Below are 22246 nucleotides of genomic sequence, written 5' to 3'. Positions count from 1 at the left end.
GATATCCCAGAAGGAACACTGGTAAATTCCATCTGAAGAATACCAAGGAAAGATGAAGAAAGGAGATGATATTCTCATGAATATTTTAAGTGATAAAAAAGAGTTTGGGAGATGAATTAAGGACAGGCATTCTAAGTTGAGGGGATTATTTTAGGTGTAATTTCAAATAAAAACAATGTAGAAAAATAAAGCAAAGGGAAATAAAAAATTAGATAAGTTCCAAATCTCTGCTCTTTATTTTCCTTGCTTAAAACTTAGACTTCAAGCTAAAAGGAAAATGATTCTGTTACGTCTATTATAAAACAAAACAAGAATGTAATACATCTTCCATTCTAGGAAGGTAATATCACCAAATGACTAATGTATTTAAATTTTATCTTAAAAAGTATTAAACTCTGCAAGACTTACAAATATCTACATGATTACCAACTATTCTGGAAGGTCTGCCAACAACTTATTTAACTTAAACTGTTGATCTGTTTGGTCCATTTTGCAAAGTAGACATAAAAAACAATTTTTCTCAAAATTTTCAAAAGGGAAACAGTGATGTCAACAATTTTAAAAAAGGAAGAGATTATTTAATGAAACTATAAGAGTATCTAAATAATATGGAAAATCATTATATTGAGTAACCATTCCAATATGTATCAAGCTTCGAAGTGTTCTGCTTTTTTTTAGAAAGATTATTTATTTATTTGATAAACAGAGATCACAAGTAGGCAGAGAGGCAGGCAGAGAGAGGAAGGGAAGCAGTCCCCCAGCTGAGCAGAGATCCTGATGTGGGGCTGGATCCCAGGACCCTGAGACCATGACTTAAGCTGAAGGCAGAGGCTTTAAGCCACTGAGCCACCCAGGCGCCCCCATTTGTTGCTTTTTTTATTTTTTTAAACTAATTAAAGGGACCCATTCCAGCTACATGAACAAAAATATTACAGTATGGTCACATTTAAACTTTTGGTGCTTTACCATAGTGCTTATATTTAAAATTGTTATCATCTTTATGATGCTACTTTGAATCTTCTCCAAATTTACTATACCAACTTATTTGTGATGCCTCATCTTCTGGCCCATGTTCTATTACAATTCTTAGGGATGAGTAATGCAATCACTTCCAGCAACTTCTCAAGTAAAAAAATTTTGTTATTTGCTTTAAAAAATTTCCAAAATAAGCTCAAGTGCCATTATAAGAGAAAGTTTCTACTTAGTCAACTCTGATATGATTGTCCCTTTATTTTTAATTTCACACTATCTTGGCATTAACTTAGCCATCAATCATCTACCATCTGTATTCCTGTGTTTTCTCTCTGCCTTCATTATGGCAATTGTCTCATTGTGATTCTCCTATCTTTTCCAAGAAAGTCCTCAAGGAGAAGGATTCTTTTTATTTCAAAAGCTATACTTAATAAGATTTAAATACATTTTATTTGAATAGAATTTTCATCAAGGACAATAAAAGGATAATTGATTTCTTAAGATATTATGTTGTCTAAATTGAAATACTAGTAAAAAAAATCTATAACCATCAGTTGTATCTAAAATACTTCTAGAGAAAGTTCAAAAGTTTCCTCTGTCAATATGAGGTATAAACTTCATTGTATTAATCTTCATAATTCTTGGATTATAGGGCAAATATTGTATCTGATAAGATGAAGATGTAAATCCTAAAATAATGTTGTATATAGAGAGTTGAACTTTTTCAGTATATATGAATTTGATACACATTTGATTCTTGAAACATCCGGAGACAATAATGGCATTCTTATCCTCATATTTCAGGGAAGAAAACTAAAACATTAAAACTTTAAGCTATTTTTCCTTAGGATACTCAACTATTAAATGACACTGGGATATTAACCCAAATTTCCTAGCTTTAGGTTTGCATTCTTTTCTCTAAATCATTACATGAGCTCAACAGGTAAAAAGTTACACAATGAAAAATATCTGTATTAAAGCAGAGAATAAAGATAGAAAGTATGTATTAGGACTATCGATAAAATAATGGAAAGATAGTCTTTAAGGTTAACTTAAACATGAAGTAAAAGTTTTAAAGGTGCCAAATATAATTAAGTTGTAATATGGAATAAACTTCACTTGTAGTCTATGAAAAGATGAAAAAATGAAATAATTACTTAAAATTAATTGAATAAACCACATATATATTCTATAATGTATATAAACCACAAAATATAAGATACAACCTAACATATAGTCATGAAATAAAATGCTATGTTTATTTGATTGAAGATTATGATTAAAAGGGAAAAGGAAACGCTAGATTAGTCCACTGTTGTCAAATATACACACCCTTTCAAAGTCTGAGTCCTTTAGAACAAAATGCAATATAGAGGTCAAACACAGAAGGGTCAGAAATAACAGGAAAGATAAACACTATTTATTTCTCTATGAAGAAAATTTGTAACTAGACTAGTGATGCAGTACTTACATTATGCTGACATACAGGCTCTTAAGACTTATGTTGAAAGCTGGGTACAGGAAAATAATAATGTGCAATTGTGCATAGTTTTGAAGAATGGTTGTAGCATCAGTGTTACATTGTCCTTGCTGACTAAATCATTCTTGTTTATTGGAATCTACTTTAGGGGCAAAATTTTTGCAGAACATTGGAGTTGAACTTAATGGGTAAAGATTTTATATTGCCTTTGGGATTTTATACTGCCTTTGGGATACTGTTCTATAGAGGCATCATCTGATTCTTCACATTTGTATAAACTCAATGTCAAGGTTGTTGCAGAAGTTTGTGGTGTTCAAAAAAATTCTGTTAACCAATGCCAAAGAATTTCTTCACAATCCAACTCTCTTTTTCTTTCACTTTTATTTTTCTCATAAGGTGACAAAATAAAAGATACATTTCTGTGTATAATAACGAAGGTTTTAGATCCAGAAGACTAGAATTCAAATCCAAATTTTGCTAAGTGTTCATATGCAAATTACTTATGCTATTTTATCCATAAGTTTTCTAACAAAGTAAAAATATGAAATTAACACCTACCACTTAAGGTGAATTTTAAATAACATAATACTTACCCAAGAACACAAATTCATGCCTTTTAAATAGTTGGTACTAATTATGTATTTGTGGAAGTTTCTTCTATTTGATTCTCCTAAAATTATACTTCCCTTTTTGATTATCATTAGACTGTTTGATGCTGCATGAATTACAATTGGGCCCAATTATCAGTTCCATCCTTTTGCAGCCAGGTATGACCAATTAAATGAGTCATAGCAGAACTTAAGTTGTGCTTCACTTATTATAAGCCATACATTTTTTCCTTGATATGATGTTTTCATTCAGGCTGGAAAACAGAATGACCTGGATACAGCATCCATCTTAAAACCAAATGGATAGGATACATCCTTAAGATATTATTATGTCCAAGTGATAATTTAAAATGCTTGGTTCTTAAAAAAAGTAATAAATAAAAATAAAATAATAAAATAGAATGGAATAGAATAAAATGTTGGGCTCTTTAATACCACCATGTTTCTGCCCCACCAGTCATAAAAGGCTTATCTCTAGATATCTCATTACATACCATGACAAAAATAAACAAGTATTTGGTTAAGAAATTTTATCAGGAACTTCATAAAATGCATATAGATGCAATTCTTACTGAGATAAGTTTTGATGGATATATTTACACATTTTCTTAGAGTCATTTCTCCTATGTAAGTTCTTACCTCATGTAATGACTATCATATTATAATTGGATAAAGAGGATTCACTTAAAAATTATTTTTAAAATGATTTTGAGAATCATTTTTGTTTCTTAAGAAAAAAGAAAAAGCTAACTGGTAAATAAAATAGAAACTATATTAAATATCTACTATGTCCAAGGCCCACTGTACCTTAAATGAGTGCCAACACAGTTTTATGTAAACCTCATGGTAACCACAAAACAAAAGACTATAGTAGATTCACAACAGATAAAGAAGAGAGAGCATATCACTAACACCAAGAAAGTCATCAGCTCACGAAAGAAGGCATTAAGAGAGTCAAAATGAAACAAGGGAACTATAAAATAGCCAGAAAACAATTACAAAATAATGTTAATAAAGCCTTGCCTACCCAAACTACTCTAAATAAAAATGATTGAATTCTCCAATAAAAGGCATAATGGCGTGGGGTGCCTGGGTGGCTCAGTGGATTGTGTTCAACTCTTGATTTTGGCTTAGGTCATGAACTCAGGGTCCCCGAGATAGGGCACCATTTTGGACTCTAAGCTCAATGGGGAGTCTGCTTGAGATTCTTTCCCTCTCCTTCTGTCCCTCGGCCTGCTCCCACTCTCTCTATCTTTCTCAAATAAATAAATAAATCCCAAACAACAATAATAACAACATAGTGGCTAAATAGAAAAAAGGGGGGAGGACAAATAAACAACTATACCAGAGACCCATTTCAGCATTGAAGACAACATAAATTTAAAGCATAGGGGTAGAAAAGATACTATATGCAAGCACAAACCAAGAGTGTAGAACTAGTTACACTTACATCACACAAAATAGACTGTAAGCCAAAACCCAATCACAAAGGATAATGGAGATAGTTATATAGTGATAATATTGTCAAGTCATCCAGCATATATAATAATCATAAATATACACATACCCAATGGTGGAAAAACTAAATATATTAAGCAAATACCAACAGATCTTTTTTTTTTTTTTTAAGATTTTACTTATTTATTTGACAGAGATCACAAGTAGGCAGAGAGGCAGGCAGAGAGAGAGAGAAGAGGAGGCAGGCTCCCTGCTGAGCAGAAGGCCCAATGTGGGGCTCAATCCCAGCACCCTGGGATCATAACCAGAGCCGAAGACAGAGGTTTTAACCCACTGTCCCACCCAAGTGCCCCAAACACCAACAGATCTTTAGAGAAAAATAAATAATACAATAATAGCATATTTGAGTACCCTACTTTTAACAATGAGTAGATGATCCACATAGAAGATGAACAAGGAAATGTTGGACTTGAACCAGACTTTAAACAAAATGGAAATAACAGATATCTAGAGAACACTCTATCTAATAGCTGCAAGATGTACCTTCTGCTCAAGGACACACAGAATATTCTCCAGGACAGATTACATAATACACTTTGATAAAGGCTTGACAAATTTGAGAAAAATTAAAATCATACTAAGTACTTGTTTCTGATCACAATGGTATGAAAATATAAATCAGAGGGAGGAGGAAAGCTAGAAAATTTATAAATATGTACAAATTAAACAACATATCCTTGAATCAAATGGGTCAAAGAAGAAATCTAAAAGCAAAATTTTAAAAGAATACATTGAAAGAAATGAAAATGGAAACAAATATACTGAATACAAACAAATACAAACAGATATACTGAACCTCCAAAAGCAGACCTAAGGAGAAATCTTTTGGCAATTGATAACTATACTGAGAAAAATGAAAAGCCTCAAGTAAGCAACCTAGCCAGAAAAAGAGAAATAAATCAGGGGTAAAAGATTGAGAAGAAAGGAATAACAAAGATCAGAGCAGAAATAAATGAAATAAGGAACACAAAAACAATAGAAAATATCCACAAAACTGAGTTGACATTATGAAAAGACAAGCAAAATTTATAAAACTTTAGCTAGGTTTAAAAAAAAAAGAGAGAGAGATAAATAAAATAAAATAAAAAAGTAAATATTGTAATTGTTACCACAGAAATGCTTAAGAGAGTAGTATGAACAATTATATGCTAATGAACTGTAAAACCTAGAAAAATGGATAAATTCTTAAAAACATTCAATATATCAAGACTGAACAATAAACAAAAAATATAAACATGACAATAATAAATAAGGTGATTCAATTAATAACCAAGGACCTCTCAATAAAGACAAGTCCATAAGCCCAACACAAGATGGTTACATTGGTGAATTCTTTCAAACATTTTAAAAAAAAGGTTAATTCCAATCTTTCAGAAACTCTCTCAAAGGTAAAGATGAAGGAGCACTCCCAAACTCAGTTTATGAGGCCAGTATTACATGATATCAAATTCAGATAAGGACACTATAAGAAAAGAAAACTATAATAAAATATCCCTTATATAAATGCAAGAAATACCAACAGAAAATTGGGAAACAGAAATGAACAGCATATTACAGGTCATATACTATGATCAAGTGAACTTTATCCCCAAAATTTAAGGATAGTTTAATATATGCAAAACAATAAATTCTATATATCACACTAACAAAATGAAGGATCGAATTCATATAATCATCTCAAAAGATGTAGAAAAAGCATTTGACTAAATGAAATATATTTTCATGATAAAAATTGTCAATAAATTGCATATACAAAGAACAGAAATCAAGGGGTGCCTGAGTAACTCAGTCGGTCAAGCATCTTATCTGACATCAGCTCTGGTCATGATTTTAGGATCCTGAGATGGAACCCTGCATTGGGTTCCAGTTCAATGGGGAGGCTGCTTTTCCCTCTCCTCTCCTTCTACCTTTCCCCCCAACTCATACTCTCTATCTCTAAATCAAATAAATAAATAAAATCTTAAAAAAAAAATAGAAGAGCATACCTGAGCACAGTAAAGGCCATATTTGTAACTGCACATATATCAAACTCAACAGTGAAAAGTTAATATACTTTTCTTTTAAGATTGGAAACAAGATGAAAGTTCCCAATCTCACCACTTTTAATCAGCACAGCACTAGAAGTCCTAGCCAAAGTAATCAGGCAAGAACTAAAAAACATTCAAATTAGAAAGGACAAAGACAAATCTGTCTGCAAATTATATGATACTATATGGACAAAATCCTAAAAACTCCACCCCAAAACTATTAGAACTAATTAATGACTTTAATAAAGTTGCAGGATGCACAATCAACAGAGAAGTCAGTTGCATTTCAAAACATTAACAAAGTATCTGAATGAGAATTTAAAAAAAAAAAAAAAAAGCTCCATGTACAATAGTAACAAGCTCAATAAAATACTTAAGAATAAATTTAGCCAAGGAGCAGAAAGATCTGTACACACAAATCTATAAACTTTGATAAAACAAATTTCAAATAATACAAATGAAAATATATCCCATGTTCATGGATTAGAAGAACTACTGTTGATATAATCTCCATACTATCCCAAGCCACCTATAAGTTTAATGCATCCTTATCAAAATTCTGATGGCATTTTTCACAGAAAAATAAAAGAAAACAAAACAAAACAAAACAAAATCCTAACTTTTTTTATAGACCACAAAAGACACAGAAAAGCCAAAGTAAACCTAAGAACAAAAAGCTTGACGCATCACAATTCCTGCTTTCAAGCTATACTACAAAGTTATAGTAATCAAAACATTATGGTACTGGCATAAAAACAGACAAATAAATCAATGCAAAAGAATAGAGAGCCCAGAAACAGATCTTCATATATACAGTCAACTAAATATTTCTTGTTAACAATTTTTTTGATATAACACCAAAAAGCAGTAAAAGCAAAAAAGCAGTAAGTGAAACTACAACAAACTAAAAAGTTTTTGCACATCAAAAGAAACAATCAACAAACGAAAATGCAACCTACAGGAAGGGAGAAAATATTTACAAACCATGTATTTTCTAAGAGATTAATATGCAAAATATATAAGGAACTAATAAAACTCAACAACAATAAAACCAAGCAATCTATTTTAAAAATGGGCAGAGGAACTGAATAGACATTTTCCAAAGAAGATCTATAAATGGCCAACAGGTACACAGAGATGCTCAACATCACTAACCTTCATGGAAACGCAAATTAAAACCATAATGAGATATTGTCCCATATCAATTAGAAAGGATATTATCAAAAAGACAAAAAATAAGCTGTCAAAGATGTGAAGAACATGTCCACAATTGTTGCATTGTTGGTGGGAATGTAAATTGATAGGACCACAATGGAAAACTGTGGAGGTTCGCCAAAAATTTAAAAACAGAACTATTAAATAATCCATCAATCTCACTTCTGATTATATACCCAAAGGAAATAAAAACAGTATATTGAAGAAATACAACTGACCCTAGAACAACACAAGTTTGAACTGTGCAGGTCCAGTTACACACAGATTTTCTTTACATATAAATACTAGAGTACTATAATGTATTTTGGCTTCCATTTTTTTAAAGATTTTATTTATTTATTTGCTAGAGAGACAGATCACTAGAGCAGGAACACAAACAGGGGGATTGAGAGAAGAAGCAGACTTCCCAACGGGCGAGCCCAATGTGGGGATCAATCCCAGGACCCTGGGATCATGACCTGAGCCTAAGGCAGACCCTTACCCACTGAGCCACCTAGGTGGCTTTAATTCGTAAGTAAAGACTTTGCAGAAAATTAGTGTTTAATTTTTGAAAATCTCCCTCTCTGTTCATTCAATACCAGTTATTGATGGTTACATGTCCAAGGGAAACTTTAAAATTAGGAAATACTGATATTTTATATTATTAATTTTTAAATCCTAGAAAGAAGAGCCTACAGAGCTTCTGTATAGAGAAGTTCCATGTAGGGAAGAGGTCCCCTCATAGATGTATTAAAGTAATGTAGATTCTAAACCAAGAATTAATCCTCAAATGTGTTTATTTTACTTGTCCTAAAATAATCTGTCTACAAAAAATAAAACTGTAAGTAATAAATTGTTATTTTCCCATTGTAGGAATCTCTAATGTGAAAATGTATTCTATGAGAATAAAGTTTTTTTTAAATAAAATTCTATATAATAAAAATGTATTGTATTTTGTCTTCTGTATGATTTTCTTAACATTTTATTTTCTTTAGTTTACTTTATTGTAATAATACAGTACATAGTACATACAAAGCAGAGAATGTGTGTTAACCAACTGTTTATGTTATTGGTAAGGCTTTGGGTAAACAGTAAGCTACCCATAGTTTAGTTTGGGGGGAGTTGTAAGTTATATACAGGTTTTTGACTGTGTGAGGGTTGGTGCCCCAACCTTCACATTGTTCAAGGGTTAACTGTATATTCATTTCTATTTTTTTTCAACATTTCACAATAGTCAAACTATAGAAACTACCTGAGAGTTCTTCAATTAATGAATAGATAAAGAAGATGTTGTGAATATACACACATACATACATACACGCACATGCACGCAAAATAGAATGTTATTCAGCCATGGTAAAGAAGGAAATCCTGCCATTTGTGATTACATGGGTGGAACCAGGGGGCACTTTGCTAAATGAAATAAGTCAAAGAATGATATGCACCAAATGGTGTTATTTATAAGGGTAATCTAAAAATTCCTAGAAACAAAGTAGAATAGTGGTTTCAAGGGACTGTTGGGTAGGGAAAATGGAGAGAGATGTTGGTCAAAGGGTATAAATTTCTAGTTAGAAAATAAATAAACCTAAGGATTTAATGCAGAGGACTGTGATTATAGTTAGCAATAGGTATTATATACTTGAAAGGTGTTAAGAAAGTAGATCTTTAATGTTTGTACAACAAAAAAGAAGTATCATGTGACATAATAAAGATGCTGATTAATATTGAGGTGGTAATTAGTTAGCCATATACAAGTGTATCAAATTAGCATGCAGTATACCTAAAACTTATGTAGTGCTGTACGTATATCAATATTATATCAGCAAAGTTGGAAAAAAAATAAGTGCCAAGTAAAATAAGTGAAGGATTCAAGATAGATAAAAGAATATGGTTAAAAAGAGAGAGAGAGAGAGATCACTCTGGATAGAAAAGGACTCTCAACACTGATTGTCCCTTTAAATATTCTGAAATATTTAAAAAAAAAATATTGGCTGCTGATTATCAGAATCTCTAGAGGTTTTAGCTTGGACAACAAATTTGATTCGTTTTGAGAAACACTGTCCCTAGGGGTTAGATACTCCTAATCAAACATTAACTAAGGAAAAATTATACTTTTCCAAATTGAAATCTATGAAAAACACAGGATTCAGAGCTGCTAATTGAAGGCATTTTTATATTTCTTTAAACATAATTAAAATTTGGTTTAGTTTTGAAATTTTTCCTAAGCATACTAATTCATTGAATATAATTATTTTCTTCTCTTGATCTGTATTGCTAAAATAATTATCTTAAAATCTATGAGTTTTTAATTATTTGTTCCTGCTAGAGGACAAGTGTGTGTATTTGTACTTGTGCATATTTTAATGGGACTCTATCGTTTGATGTCTATGAATATATGTGAAATCCACTGTACATATCAACAGAAGTCTGGTTATTGACAAGTACTTGTGTGTTACTGTTTTAAATGTTATATAATTTACAAAATGTTATATAATTTACAAAATATATTTTACTTAAGCTAAGGAAACAAACAGATAAACAAATTCTGCAAACTAAATTTATAACACCTTAGATTATTCCTTAAACAAATAATGGGAAATATATTTAGATTTATACTTAATAGTTTATGTTGTTTATGTAGTTCAGGTACTACACCATACCTTTAAACAAAAACAAGTACACGTACAAAGACCAAGTATGAAGGTCTATGATAAGTTGAATTCACGTTTATATGGGTCTAGTTTGATACTGGTGTGCCTAATGAAATCCTAGTCCGTCTCTCTGGGGAGCAGCAAAGGCAAGACAAGCTCAAGTGACCATTTATTACAAATAGGAAATGAGTGTAAAGTTTACTAAAGGTCATCAAGACTAGATTTTAAATTTATTTTAATACCAATATGGTGGTGTGTTTTTAGCCTACACTTTATGGAGATTTTTTGAAAACTTTTGAACAATAGAATGGCAGATGAAATCTACATTTTAGCATGATTAATTTGGCAGTGCTATACTAAATGGTTTGGCAGGAATTGCAGTTTAAAACAAAACACCAGTTAGAAAGCTATTGCTGTGGTTCAAGTCAAACATGGTGTGAAGAGTTAGAGGGATAGCAGTAGAAAGGTACAACTAAAGAAATCCATGAGATCTCAGTATGAGCTCAGAAAAGACAAAGACAGCAAAAATTACTTTGAAGTTCTAATTCCAAGTGGGCCAGAGAATGTTGATGAATGTTAAAGGAAAAGAGGGACAAAGGAAAAAAAAAATATGAATTTAAAATATAAGCCACTGAAGATGGATAGCAGAACTTGAATAAGTGTGGAGCCCAGATATAAGAACCATGTAAACAATTCTAAATGTCTCTGCAGATAGATTAGTTCAATGGAACATTTTCTAGAATAACACTGATTGCCCTTGTTAGTTGTTATAAAGGATCTTTCTTAGTGAGCATCTCCCCTGCTAGACAATTTGCCAGGTTCAATTTGTTGCCATTGTATCCAAGAAAGATCTTCTGATACATTGTCAATATACTCTTACAGCCCCCTTCTGGTTCTCTTTTCAATATGGGATGATTCCCAGGAGAATCAAGAAATACTAGGATTTTTCTATGAAACCTATTTTGCTCTGTGTCTTTTCATAAGAAAGGACTGGATGTATTCTACTTCTTTCTTCTCTAAGATAAACCAATGCAGATAGGATGTTTCAGTGGTGTGCTTTCTATGTGATTATTTTCCAGAGGTGTTTTGTTAATCTGTCCTTTATACTAAACTGTTTAAGTTATTTAATCAATGGACAAGAAGGATTTAGAATCCAAATATAAATTATTCACTACACTTATTTTAGCTCAAGAGTGTTTTAAAAGTGCCTACATTCCATTTGAAATTTATGTATAGTTATTCATAGAATCATAGCTAGAATTTCAAAGTAAAAATTATAAAATTCAGACGTCCTGCTTTCAGGTATTCCATATGTGACTATCCCATTTTTTTAATGAGTCTACTGAAACACAGCTAAGTTAAATAATTCAATTATAGTTATACAGATAGATTTTTTTTTAGCAAAACTAGAACTAGATCCCAATAATATATTCTCCCCTTTTATTGTTTCTTCTCTTGTTCCCAGTGCTTTCAGTATTGATTGTAATAATTACTATAGACAGAAAATGCTATGTTTTAGATTTATAATGTTAAGGGAGAATTATCAACATAAGGGATATAAATTGAATAATAATGAAAAATTAGTCTTATGTCCTTGGCAAGAAGCACCAAAAGGCACACCATAATTAATTGCAGCTGTTTTCACACAGCAATTGTGCAGTTTCCTTTTCTTCCCAGGAGTTGCTGAATCAGGCTATGCAGCAAAGTTGATGTATACCTTCCGTGGAAATGAGATGTTTTAGATGCACTGTTCTTGGATGCCAGGATGGATGACAGTGTGAGATATAATCCTTTCCTGTTTAATGCAATCCAAACCAATCTACATTCTAGAAGTCATTTGATTTCTCCTCTCTGTAGAGCTATCAGATAGCAACTCGCTCTCTGGGGACTCCATTCATGCTGAGATTGCACTAGCTAGTGATTACACTGCTGAATCAGTCTGTAATCAATCTTGCATCCTACTGATCTTCTTTGGAGTTTTTCTTTGATCACCAACTAATGGGAAACACAGCATGCTAAAGAATAATATAGTTTCATCTAATTGTAGCTCCATTGAAAAGGCCTCTGGGTACTCTTGTATTCACCTTTCAATGAAAGTGTTCATAATGCAGTCAATTTCTGAAGTCAAAACAGATAATTATTATACAGTTAGCTTGATTTATCTTGAATATAAATGCATCACTTAAAAATTTATGAGTTCTCAAAACAAAAACAGTTTTCTAAAACAAAAATGTGCTTTTCTTCTCTTCAATTTTTCTATTTGTGGTCAATCCAGATACAATCCTAGATATGTGGATAAGTAGCCAGATAGATGGGGTTCATAATAGGGAATGCCCTATTCAACATGTAGGGATAGTAAAGAAACATAAATGTGTATATGATTAATTTAAAGGGCAACAGAAATTCTTTTACTTAGTGCAGAGACTATTTCATAATAGAGGTTTTGAGAAAAATATTATCAGAAATCTATTTTTAGTGGCTACCAAAGTAATACATGTTTGAAGATCTACGAAAGAACAATTCAGGCCACACAGAAACTAAAGACAGGTATGGGAAAGAAGACAGAGCTAAAAACAAGGCAAGGATTTGTGTTTTTATAATTTTACCAATAAGTATTTCAAGAATACAGTTTGATTGGACAAAATTACCAAATTACCCATATTCGTGTCTGCCTTGGTTTGTGTTTCACAAAACAAAGCAGAACCTGGCAAAGTGACTTGAATACATAAGGCCGATTGCTGTTTGTTCTAGAAAACTAGGGTAGAGATGAAGGAACAGAAAGAATAAAACATGGAATGAAACAAAAACAGTATATTCAACATCCACAAATCAATCAATATGGTAGGTGACATTTAAAAAATAAAGGACAAAAATCAGATGACCATTTCAATAGATGCAGAAAAGCATTTGATAAAATTCAATCTCCATTTAAAAAAAATTCAACAAAGCAGTATAGAGGGGTCATACTCAACCTAACAAAGTCATATGACATACCCACGTATGACATACCCAAGGCTAACATCATACTCAAAGGTGAAAAAAACTGAAAGCTTTTCCTCTAAGATCAGAAACAACACAAGGATGCCACTCTCACCACTTTGATTCAACATAGTACTAGAGGTCTTCGCCAGAGGAATTAGGCAAGAAAACACAATAAATACCATCCAAATTAAAAAGAAGTAAAACTATCACTCTTTGAAGGTGACATAATATGCAGGTGGCATGATAATACATATATTATATATCCTAAACACTCCAGCAAAATAAAATCTGTTAGAACTGATAAACCGATAAACAAATTCAGTAAAGGGGTCGGATAAAAAAAAAAAATCAACATACAGAATTGTGCCCATCCATTAATAATGATCAGTCAGAAAGAAGAATCTTTTTTTGAAAGATTTTATTTTTTTATTTGCATGAGCAGTGGGGAGGGGCAGAACAAGTGGAGAAGCAAGGTCTCCACCGAGCAGGATCATGACCTGCTTAAGTGACCCCAGGAAAAATCTTTTTTTTTTTTTTATTTTTTTTAATTTTTAATCTCAGAGGATAAAATACCTAGGAATAAATTTAACCAAGGAGGTGAAACAGCTGTACACTGAAACCTATAAGACACTGATTAAATACATTTAAGAAGAATAAATGGGGATGCCTGGGTGGCTCAGTCTGGTGAGTGTCTGCCTTTGGCTCAGGTCATGATCCCAGAGTCCTGGGATCAAGCCTCACTTTAAGCTCCCCATTCAGCAGAAGGCCTTCTTCCTCCTCTAGGTCTCCCTGCTGTGCTCTCTCTCTCTCTCTCCCTCTCTGTGTGTGTCAAATAAATAAGTAAAATTCTTACAAAAAGAAAATGAAGAAATGGAAAGATACTTCATACTCATGAATAAGAATATTGTTAAAATATTCATCTTAATCCAATCAACCTATAGATTCAATGCAATCTCTATCAAAATTCCCACGGCAATTTTACAGAAATTTAGAACTATTTAAAAATTTTTATGGAACCACAAAAGACTCCAAATAATAAAAGTAATCTTGAAAAGAAAAACAGCAGAAGCATCATGCATTTCAATTTTAAACTATATCACAAAGCTATAGTAATCAAAACAGAATGGTACTGGCATAAAAGCAGACACATATATCATTGGAGAGAACAAAATATAAAGCCCAAAGTATACCCACACATACATTGTCAATTGATTTATAACTAAGGAGCCAAGAGTATCATATGGGAAATGCTAGTCTCTTTAATAAATGGTATTGGGGGGAGGAGTCAAGATGGCGGAGAAGTAGCAAGCTGAGACTGCTTCAGCTAGCCGGAGATCAGCTAGATAGCTTATCTAAAGATTGCAAACACCTGAAAATCCATCGGCAGATCAAAGAGAAGAAGAACAGCAATTCTGGAAACAGAAAAACAACCGCTTTCTGAAAGGTAGGACCGGCGGAGAAGTGAATCCAAAGCGACGGGAAGATAGACCCCGGGGTGAGGGGCCGGCTCCCGGCAAGCGGCGGAGCAACCGCGCAAAAAATCAGGACTTTTAAAAGTCTGTTCCGCTGAGGGACATCGCTCCAGAGGCTAAACCGGGGCGAAGCCCACGCGGGGTCAGCGTGGCCTCAGGTCCCGCAGGGTCACAGAAGGATCGGGGGTGTCTGAGTGTCGCAGAGCTTGCGGGTATTGGAACGGGAAAGCCGGCTGCAGAGACAGAGCCGACAGTAAGCTCACAGCTCGGTGTTACCTTGAACCGATCGCAGGCTCGGTGAGCTCGGAGCGCGGCCGGAGGTCAGGCAGACGGGAATAACTGGGCGCTGTTCTCTGAGGGCGCACTGAGGAGTGGGGCCCTGGGCTCTCGGCTCCTCCGGGCCGGAGACCAGGAGGCCGCCATTTGTGTTCCCGTCCTCCGGAACTCTACAGAAAGCGCTCAGGGAACAAAAGCTCCTGAAAGCAAACCCGAGCAGATTACTCACCCCGGCCCCGGGTAAGGGAGGTGTAATTCCGCCTGGGGCAAAGACACTTGAGAATCACTACAACAGGCCCCTCCCCCAGAAGATCAACAAGAAATCCAGCCGAGACCAAGTTCACCTACCAAGGAGTGCGGTTTCAATACCAAGGAGAGCAGCAGAATTCCAGAGGAGGAGAAAGCCAAGCACGGAACTCATGGCTTTTTTCCTGTGATTTTTTTTTTAGTCTTGCAGTTAATTTAATTTTTTCTTTTTCATTTTTTTTTTTCTTTTTCTTCTTGCCTTCGGGTAAAAATTTTTTTTTTAACTGTTACCTTTTTCTTTTTTAACGATTTTTTACTAGTTTATCTAATATATATATTTTTTCTTTTTTACATTTTTCTCAGGTGTTTTCTTTTTTTAAAAAATTTTTATTTTCTTTTCTTTTTTTTTTTCTTTCTTTGTTTTTGAACCTCTTTTTATCCCCTTTCTCCCCACTCACAATTTTGGATCTCTTCTAATTTAGTTAAAGCATATTTTTCTGGGGTTGTTGCCACCCTTTTAGTATTTTACTTGCCCCTTCATTTACTCTTATCTGGACAAAATGACAAGACGTAAAAATTCAACGCAAAAAAAAGAACAAGAGGCAGTACCGAAGGCTAGGGACCTAATCAATACAGACATCGGTAATATGTCAGATCTAGAGTTCAGAATGACAATTCTCAAGGTTCTAGCCGGGCTCGAAAAAGGCATGGAAGATATTAGAGAAACCCTCTCGAGAGATATAAAAGCCCTTTCTGGAGAAATAAAAGAACTAAAATCTAACCAAGTTGAAATCAAAAAAGCTATTAATGAGGTGCAATCAAAAATGGAGGCTCTAACTGCTAGGATAAATGAGGCAGAAGAAAGAATTAGTGATATAGAAGACCAAATGACAGAGAATAAAGAAGCTGAGCAAAAGAGGGACAAACAGCTACTGGACCACGAGGGGAGAATTCGAGAATTAAGTGACACCATAAGACGAAACAACATTAGAATAATTGGGATTCCAGAAGAAGAAGAAAGAGAGAGGGGAGCAGAAGGTATACTGGAGAGAATTATTGGGGAGAATTTCCCCAATATGGCAAAGGGAACGAGCATCAAAATTCAGGAGGTTCAGAGAACGTCCCTCAAAATCAATAAGAATAGGCCCACACCCCGTCACCTAATAGTAAAATTTACAAGTCTCAGTGACAAGGAGAAAATCCTGAAAGCAGCCCGGGAAAAGAAGTCTGTAACATACAATGGTAAAAATATTAGATTGGCAGCTGACTTATCCACAGAGACCTGGCAGGCCAGAAAGAGCTGGCATGATATTTTTAGAGCACTAAACGAGAAAAACATGCAGCCCAGAATACTATATCCAGCTAGGCTATCATTGAAAATAGAAGGAGAGATTAAAAGCTTCCAGGACAAACAACAACTGAAAGAATTTGCAAATACCAAACCAGCTCTACAGGAAATATTGAAAGGTGTCCTCTAAGCAAAGAGAGAGCCTACAAGTGGTAGATCACAAAGGAACAGAGACCGTATACAATAACAGTCACCTTACAGGCAATACAATGGCACTGGATTCATATCTCTCAATAGTTACCCTGAATGTGAATGGGCTAAATGCCCCTGTCAAAAGACACAGGGTATCAGAATGGATAAAAAAACAAAACCCATCTATATGTTGCCTCCAAGAAACTCATTTTAAGCCCGAAGACACCTCCAGATTTAAAGTGAGGGGGTGGAAAAGAATTTACCATGCTAATGGACATCAGAAGAAAGCAGGAGTGGCAATCCTTATATCAGATCAATTAGATTTTAGGCCAAAGACTGTAATTAGAGATGAGGAAGGACACTATATCATACTCGGAGGGTCTGTCCAACAAGAAGATTTAACAATTTTAAATATCTATGCCCTCAACGTGGGAGCAGCCAACTATATAAACCAATTAATAACAAAATCAAAGAAACACATCAACAACAATACAATAATAGTAGGGGACTTTAACACTCCCCTCACTGAAATGGACAGGTCATCCAAGCAAAAGATCAGCAAGGAAATAAAGGCCTTAAACGACACACTGGACCAGATGGACATCACAGATATATTCAGAACATTTCATCCCAAAGCAACAGAATACACATTCTTCTCTAGTGCACATGGAACATTCTCCAGAATAGATCACATCCTCGGTCCTAAATCAGGACTCAACCGGTATCAAAAGATTGGGATCATTCCCTGCATATTTTCAGACCACAATGCTCTAAAGCTAGAACTCAACCACAAAAGGAAGTTTGGAAAGAACCCAAATACATGGAGACTAAACAGTATCCTTCTAAAGAATGAATGGGTCAACCGGGAAATTAAAGAAGAATTGAAAAAAATCATGGAAACAAATGATAATGAAAATACAACAGTTCAAAATCTGTGGGACACAATAAAGGCAGTCCTGAGAGGAAAATATATAGCGGTACAAGCCTTTCTCAAGAAACAAGAAAGGTCTCAGGTACACAACCTAACCCTACACCTAAAGGAGCTGGAGAAAGAACAAGAAAGAAACCCTAAGCCCAGCAGGAGAAGAGAAATCATAAAGATCAGAGCAGAAATCAATGAAATAGAAACCAAAAAAACAATAGAAAAAATCAACGAAAGTAGGAGCTGGTTCTTTGAAAGAATTAATAAAATTGATAACCCCCTGGCCCGACTTATCAAAAAGAAAAGAGAAAGGACCCAAATAAATAAAATCATGAATGAAAGAGGAGAGATCACAACTAACACCAAAGAAATACAAACTATTATAAGAACATACTATGAGCAACTCTACGGCAATAAATTTGACAATCTGGAAGAAATGGATGCATTCCTAGAAACATATAAACTACCACAACTGAACCAGGAAGAAATAGAAAGCCTGAACAGACCCATAACCAGTAAGGAGATTGAAACAGTCATTAAAAATCTCCAAACAAACAAAAGCCCAGGGCCAGATGGCTTCCCGGGGGAATTCTACCAAACATATAAAGAAGAACTAATTCCTATTCTCCTGAAACTGTTCCAAAAAATAGAAATGGAAGGAAAACTTCCAAACTCATTTTATGAGGCCAGCATCACCTTGATCCCAAAACCAGACAAGGATCCCACCGAAAAAGGGAGCTATAGACCGATATCCTTGATGAACACAGATGCGAAAATACTCAACAAAATACTAGCCAATAGGATTCAACAGTACATTAAAAAGATTATTCACCACGACCAAGTGGGATTTATTCCAGGGCTGCAAGGTTGGTTCAACATCCGCAAATCAGTCAATGTGATACAACACATCAATAAAAGAAAGAACAAGAACCATATGATACTCTCCATAGATGCTGAAAAAGCATTTGACAAAGTACAGCATCCCTTCCTGATCAAAACTCTTCAAAGTGTAGGGATAGAGAGCACATACCTCAATATCATCAAAGCCATCTATGAAAAACCCACCGCAAATATCATTCTCAATGGAGAAAAACTGAAAGCTTTTCCGCTAAGGTCAGGAACACAGCAGGGATGTCCATTATCACCACTGCTATTCAACATAGTACTAGAGGTCCTAGCCTCAGCAATCAGACAACCAAAGGAAATTAAAGGCATCCAAATCAGCAAAGAAGAAGTCAAATTATCACTCTTCGCAGATGATATGATACTATATGTGGAAAACCCAAAAGACTCCACTCCAAAACTGCTAGAACTTATACAGGAATTCAGTAAAGTGTCAGGATATAAAATCAATGCACAGAAATCAGTTGCATTTCTCTACACCAACAGCAAGACAGAAGAAAGAGATATTAAGGAGTCAATCCCATTTACAATTGCATCCAAAACCATAAGATACCTAGGAATAAACCTAACCAAAGAGACACAGAATCTATACTCAGAAAACTATAAAGTACTCATGAAAGAAATTGAGGAAGACACAAAGAAATGGAAAAATGTTCCATGCTCCTGGATTGGAAGAATAAATATTGTGAAAATGTCTATGCTACCTAAAGCAATTTACACATTTAATGCAATTCCTATCAAAGTACCATCCATCTTTTTCAAAGAAATGGAACAAATAATCCTAAAATTTATATGGAACCAGAAAAGACCTCGAATAGCCAAAGGGATATTGAAAAAGAAAGCCAACGTTGGTGGCATCACAATTCCGGACTTCAAGCTCTATTACAAAGCTGTCATCATCAAGACAGCATGGTACTGGCACAAAAACAGACACATAGATCAATGGAACAGAATAGAGAGCCCAGAAATAGACCCTCAACTCTATGGTCAACTAATCTTCGACAAAGCAGGAAAGAATGTCCAATGGAAAAAAGACAGCCTCTTCAATAAATGGTGCTGGGAAAATTGGACAGCCACATGTAGAAAAATGAAATTGGACCATTTCCTTACACCACACACAAAAATAGACTCAAAATGGATGAAGGACCTCAATGTGCGAAAGGAATCCATAAAAATCCTTGAGGAGAACACAGGCAGCAACCTCTTCGACCTCTGCCGCAGCAACATCTTCCTAGGAACAACGCAAAAGGCAAGGGAAGCAAGGGAAAAAATGAACTATTGGGATTTCATCAAGATCAAAAGCTTTTGCACAGCAAAGGAAACAGTTAACAAAATCAAAAGACAACTGACAGAATAGGAGAAGATATTTGCAAACGACATATCAGATAAAGGACTAGTGTCCAGAATCTATCAAGAACTTAGCAAACTCAACAACCAAAGAACAAATCATCCAATCAAGAAATGGGCAGAGGACATGAACAGACATTTCTGCAAAGAAGACATCCAGATGGCCAACAGACACATGAAAAAGTGCTCCATATCACTTGGAATCAGGGAAATACAAATCAAAACCACAATGAGATGTCACCTCACACCAGTCAGAATGGCTAAAATCAACAAGTCAGGAAATGACAGATGCTGGCGAGGATGGGGAGAAAGGGGAACCCTCCTCCACTGTTGGTGGGAATGCAAGCTGGTGCAGCCACTCTGGAAAACAGCATGGAGGTTCCTCAAAATGTTGAAAATAGAACTGCCCTATGACCCAGCAATTGCACTATTGGGTATTTACCCTAAAGATACAAACGTAGTGATCCAAAGGGGCACGTGCACCCGAATGTTTATAGCAGCAATGTCCACAATAGCAAAACTATGGAAAGAACCTAGATGTCCATCCACAGATGAATGGATCAAGAAGATGTGGTATATATACACAATGGAATACTATGCAGCCATCAAAAGAAATGAAATCTTGCCATTTGCGACAACATGGATGGAACTAGAGCGTATCATGCTTAGTGAAATAAGTCAAGCAGAGAAAGACTACTATCATGTGATCTCCCTGATATGAGGAAGTGGTGATGCAACATGGGGGCTTAAGTGGGTAGGAGAAGAATCAATGAAACAAGATGGGATTGGGAGGGAGACAAACCATAAGTGACTCTTAATCTCACAAAACAAACTGAGGGTTGCTGGGGGGTGGGGGTTTGGGAGAAGGGGGTGGGATTATGGACATTGGGGAGGGTGTGTGCTTTGGTGAGTGCTGTGAATTGTGTAAACCTGGTGATTCACAGACCTGTACCCCTGGGGATAAAAATATATGTTTATAAAAAAAGAAGTTTAAAAAAATAAATAAATAAATAAATAAATGGTATTGGGAAAACTGGGCAGCTGAATGCAAAAGAATGAAACTGGAGCAGAGTTTTATACCATACACAAAAACTAACCCAAAATAGATTAAAAGTTTTACTATAAGACCTGGAACTATGAAATTTCTATATGAAATTCTACATATAGATGAAATATATATGTATATTTCATCCTTATACACATGAAAATTCTGCAACAAAACTTATGAAGTATACTTCTTTACTTCAATCAGCAAGAACCTTTTGGATTTAGCATGAATAGAGAAGACAACAAAATCAAAAACAAGTAAGTGGTACTATATCAATTAAAATCCTTCTTCACGGCAAAGGAAGCCATCCAAAAAAATGAAAAGGCAACCTATGGATAAAAGAAAATATCCATAAATCATATATCTAATAAGGGATTAGTAACCAAATTATATAAAAACTCACAACTCAGTAGCAAAAAGAATCTCAAACAAAATGATTAAAAGATGGTCAGAAGATCTGAATAGACATTTTCCAAAGAAAACATAGATGACCAACAGTCACAGGAAAAGTTTCTCAACATCACTAATCATCATGGAAATGTAAATCAAAACCACAAGGAGATATCCCCTTATACCTATCAGAGTGTCTAGTATCAGAAAGACAAGAAATAACAAGTATCGATAAAAATGTAGAGAAAAGAGAATTCTGGTATACCCATGATGATAATAAAAACAATATATGGAGTTTCCTCAAAAATTAAAAATAGAGCTACCAGAGGATCCAGAAATTTCACCTCTGGATATTTATCTAAAGGGATTGAAAACACAAACTCAAAAAGATACATGCCCTGGCATGTTCATTGCAGCATTCCTCATGACGACCAATGACATGGAAGAAAACTAAGCGCTCGTCACTGAATGAGTGGATAAAGATGTGGTATACAGATAAAATGGAATATTATTCAGCAACAAAAGAAGAAAATCTTGCCATTTATAACAAATGGATGGACAATGAGGGCATTATCTAAAATCAAGTGTGACAGAGAAAGACAAATACCATGTGATCTCAGTGATAATGGAATATAGAAAAAAATGAACTCACAAATACAGAGAACAGATTTATGGTTGCTTGAGGTGTGTAGGGGATGAGAAAAATGGGTGAGGATGCTCAAAAATTACA

General features: G+C 34.5%; 1 long non-coding RNA gene across 1 annotated transcript in view; it reads right to left on the bottom strand.

The window, feature by feature from the left end:
• The window catches only part of LOC309863222, a 433055-nt gene extending 417795 nt beyond the window's left edge, over positions 1–15260 (bottom strand). Inside the window, exon 1 of the long non-coding RNA XR_014310934.1 lies at positions 15181–15260. This is a non-coding gene — a long non-coding RNA (uncharacterized lncRNA). The remainder of the gene's footprint in view (positions 1–15180) is intronic.
• Positions 15261–22246: the final 6986 nt, after the last annotated feature.

The sequence above is a fragment of the Mustela nivalis genome (assembly GCF_964662115.1).
Source record: "Mustela nivalis genome assembly, chromosome: 4".
NCBI classification, from domain to species: domain Eukaryota; kingdom Metazoa; phylum Chordata; class Mammalia; order Carnivora; family Mustelidae; genus Mustela; species Mustela nivalis.
The sequence above is the reverse complement of the archived record's forward strand: the minus strand, read 5'-3'. Positions and strand labels throughout refer to the sequence as shown.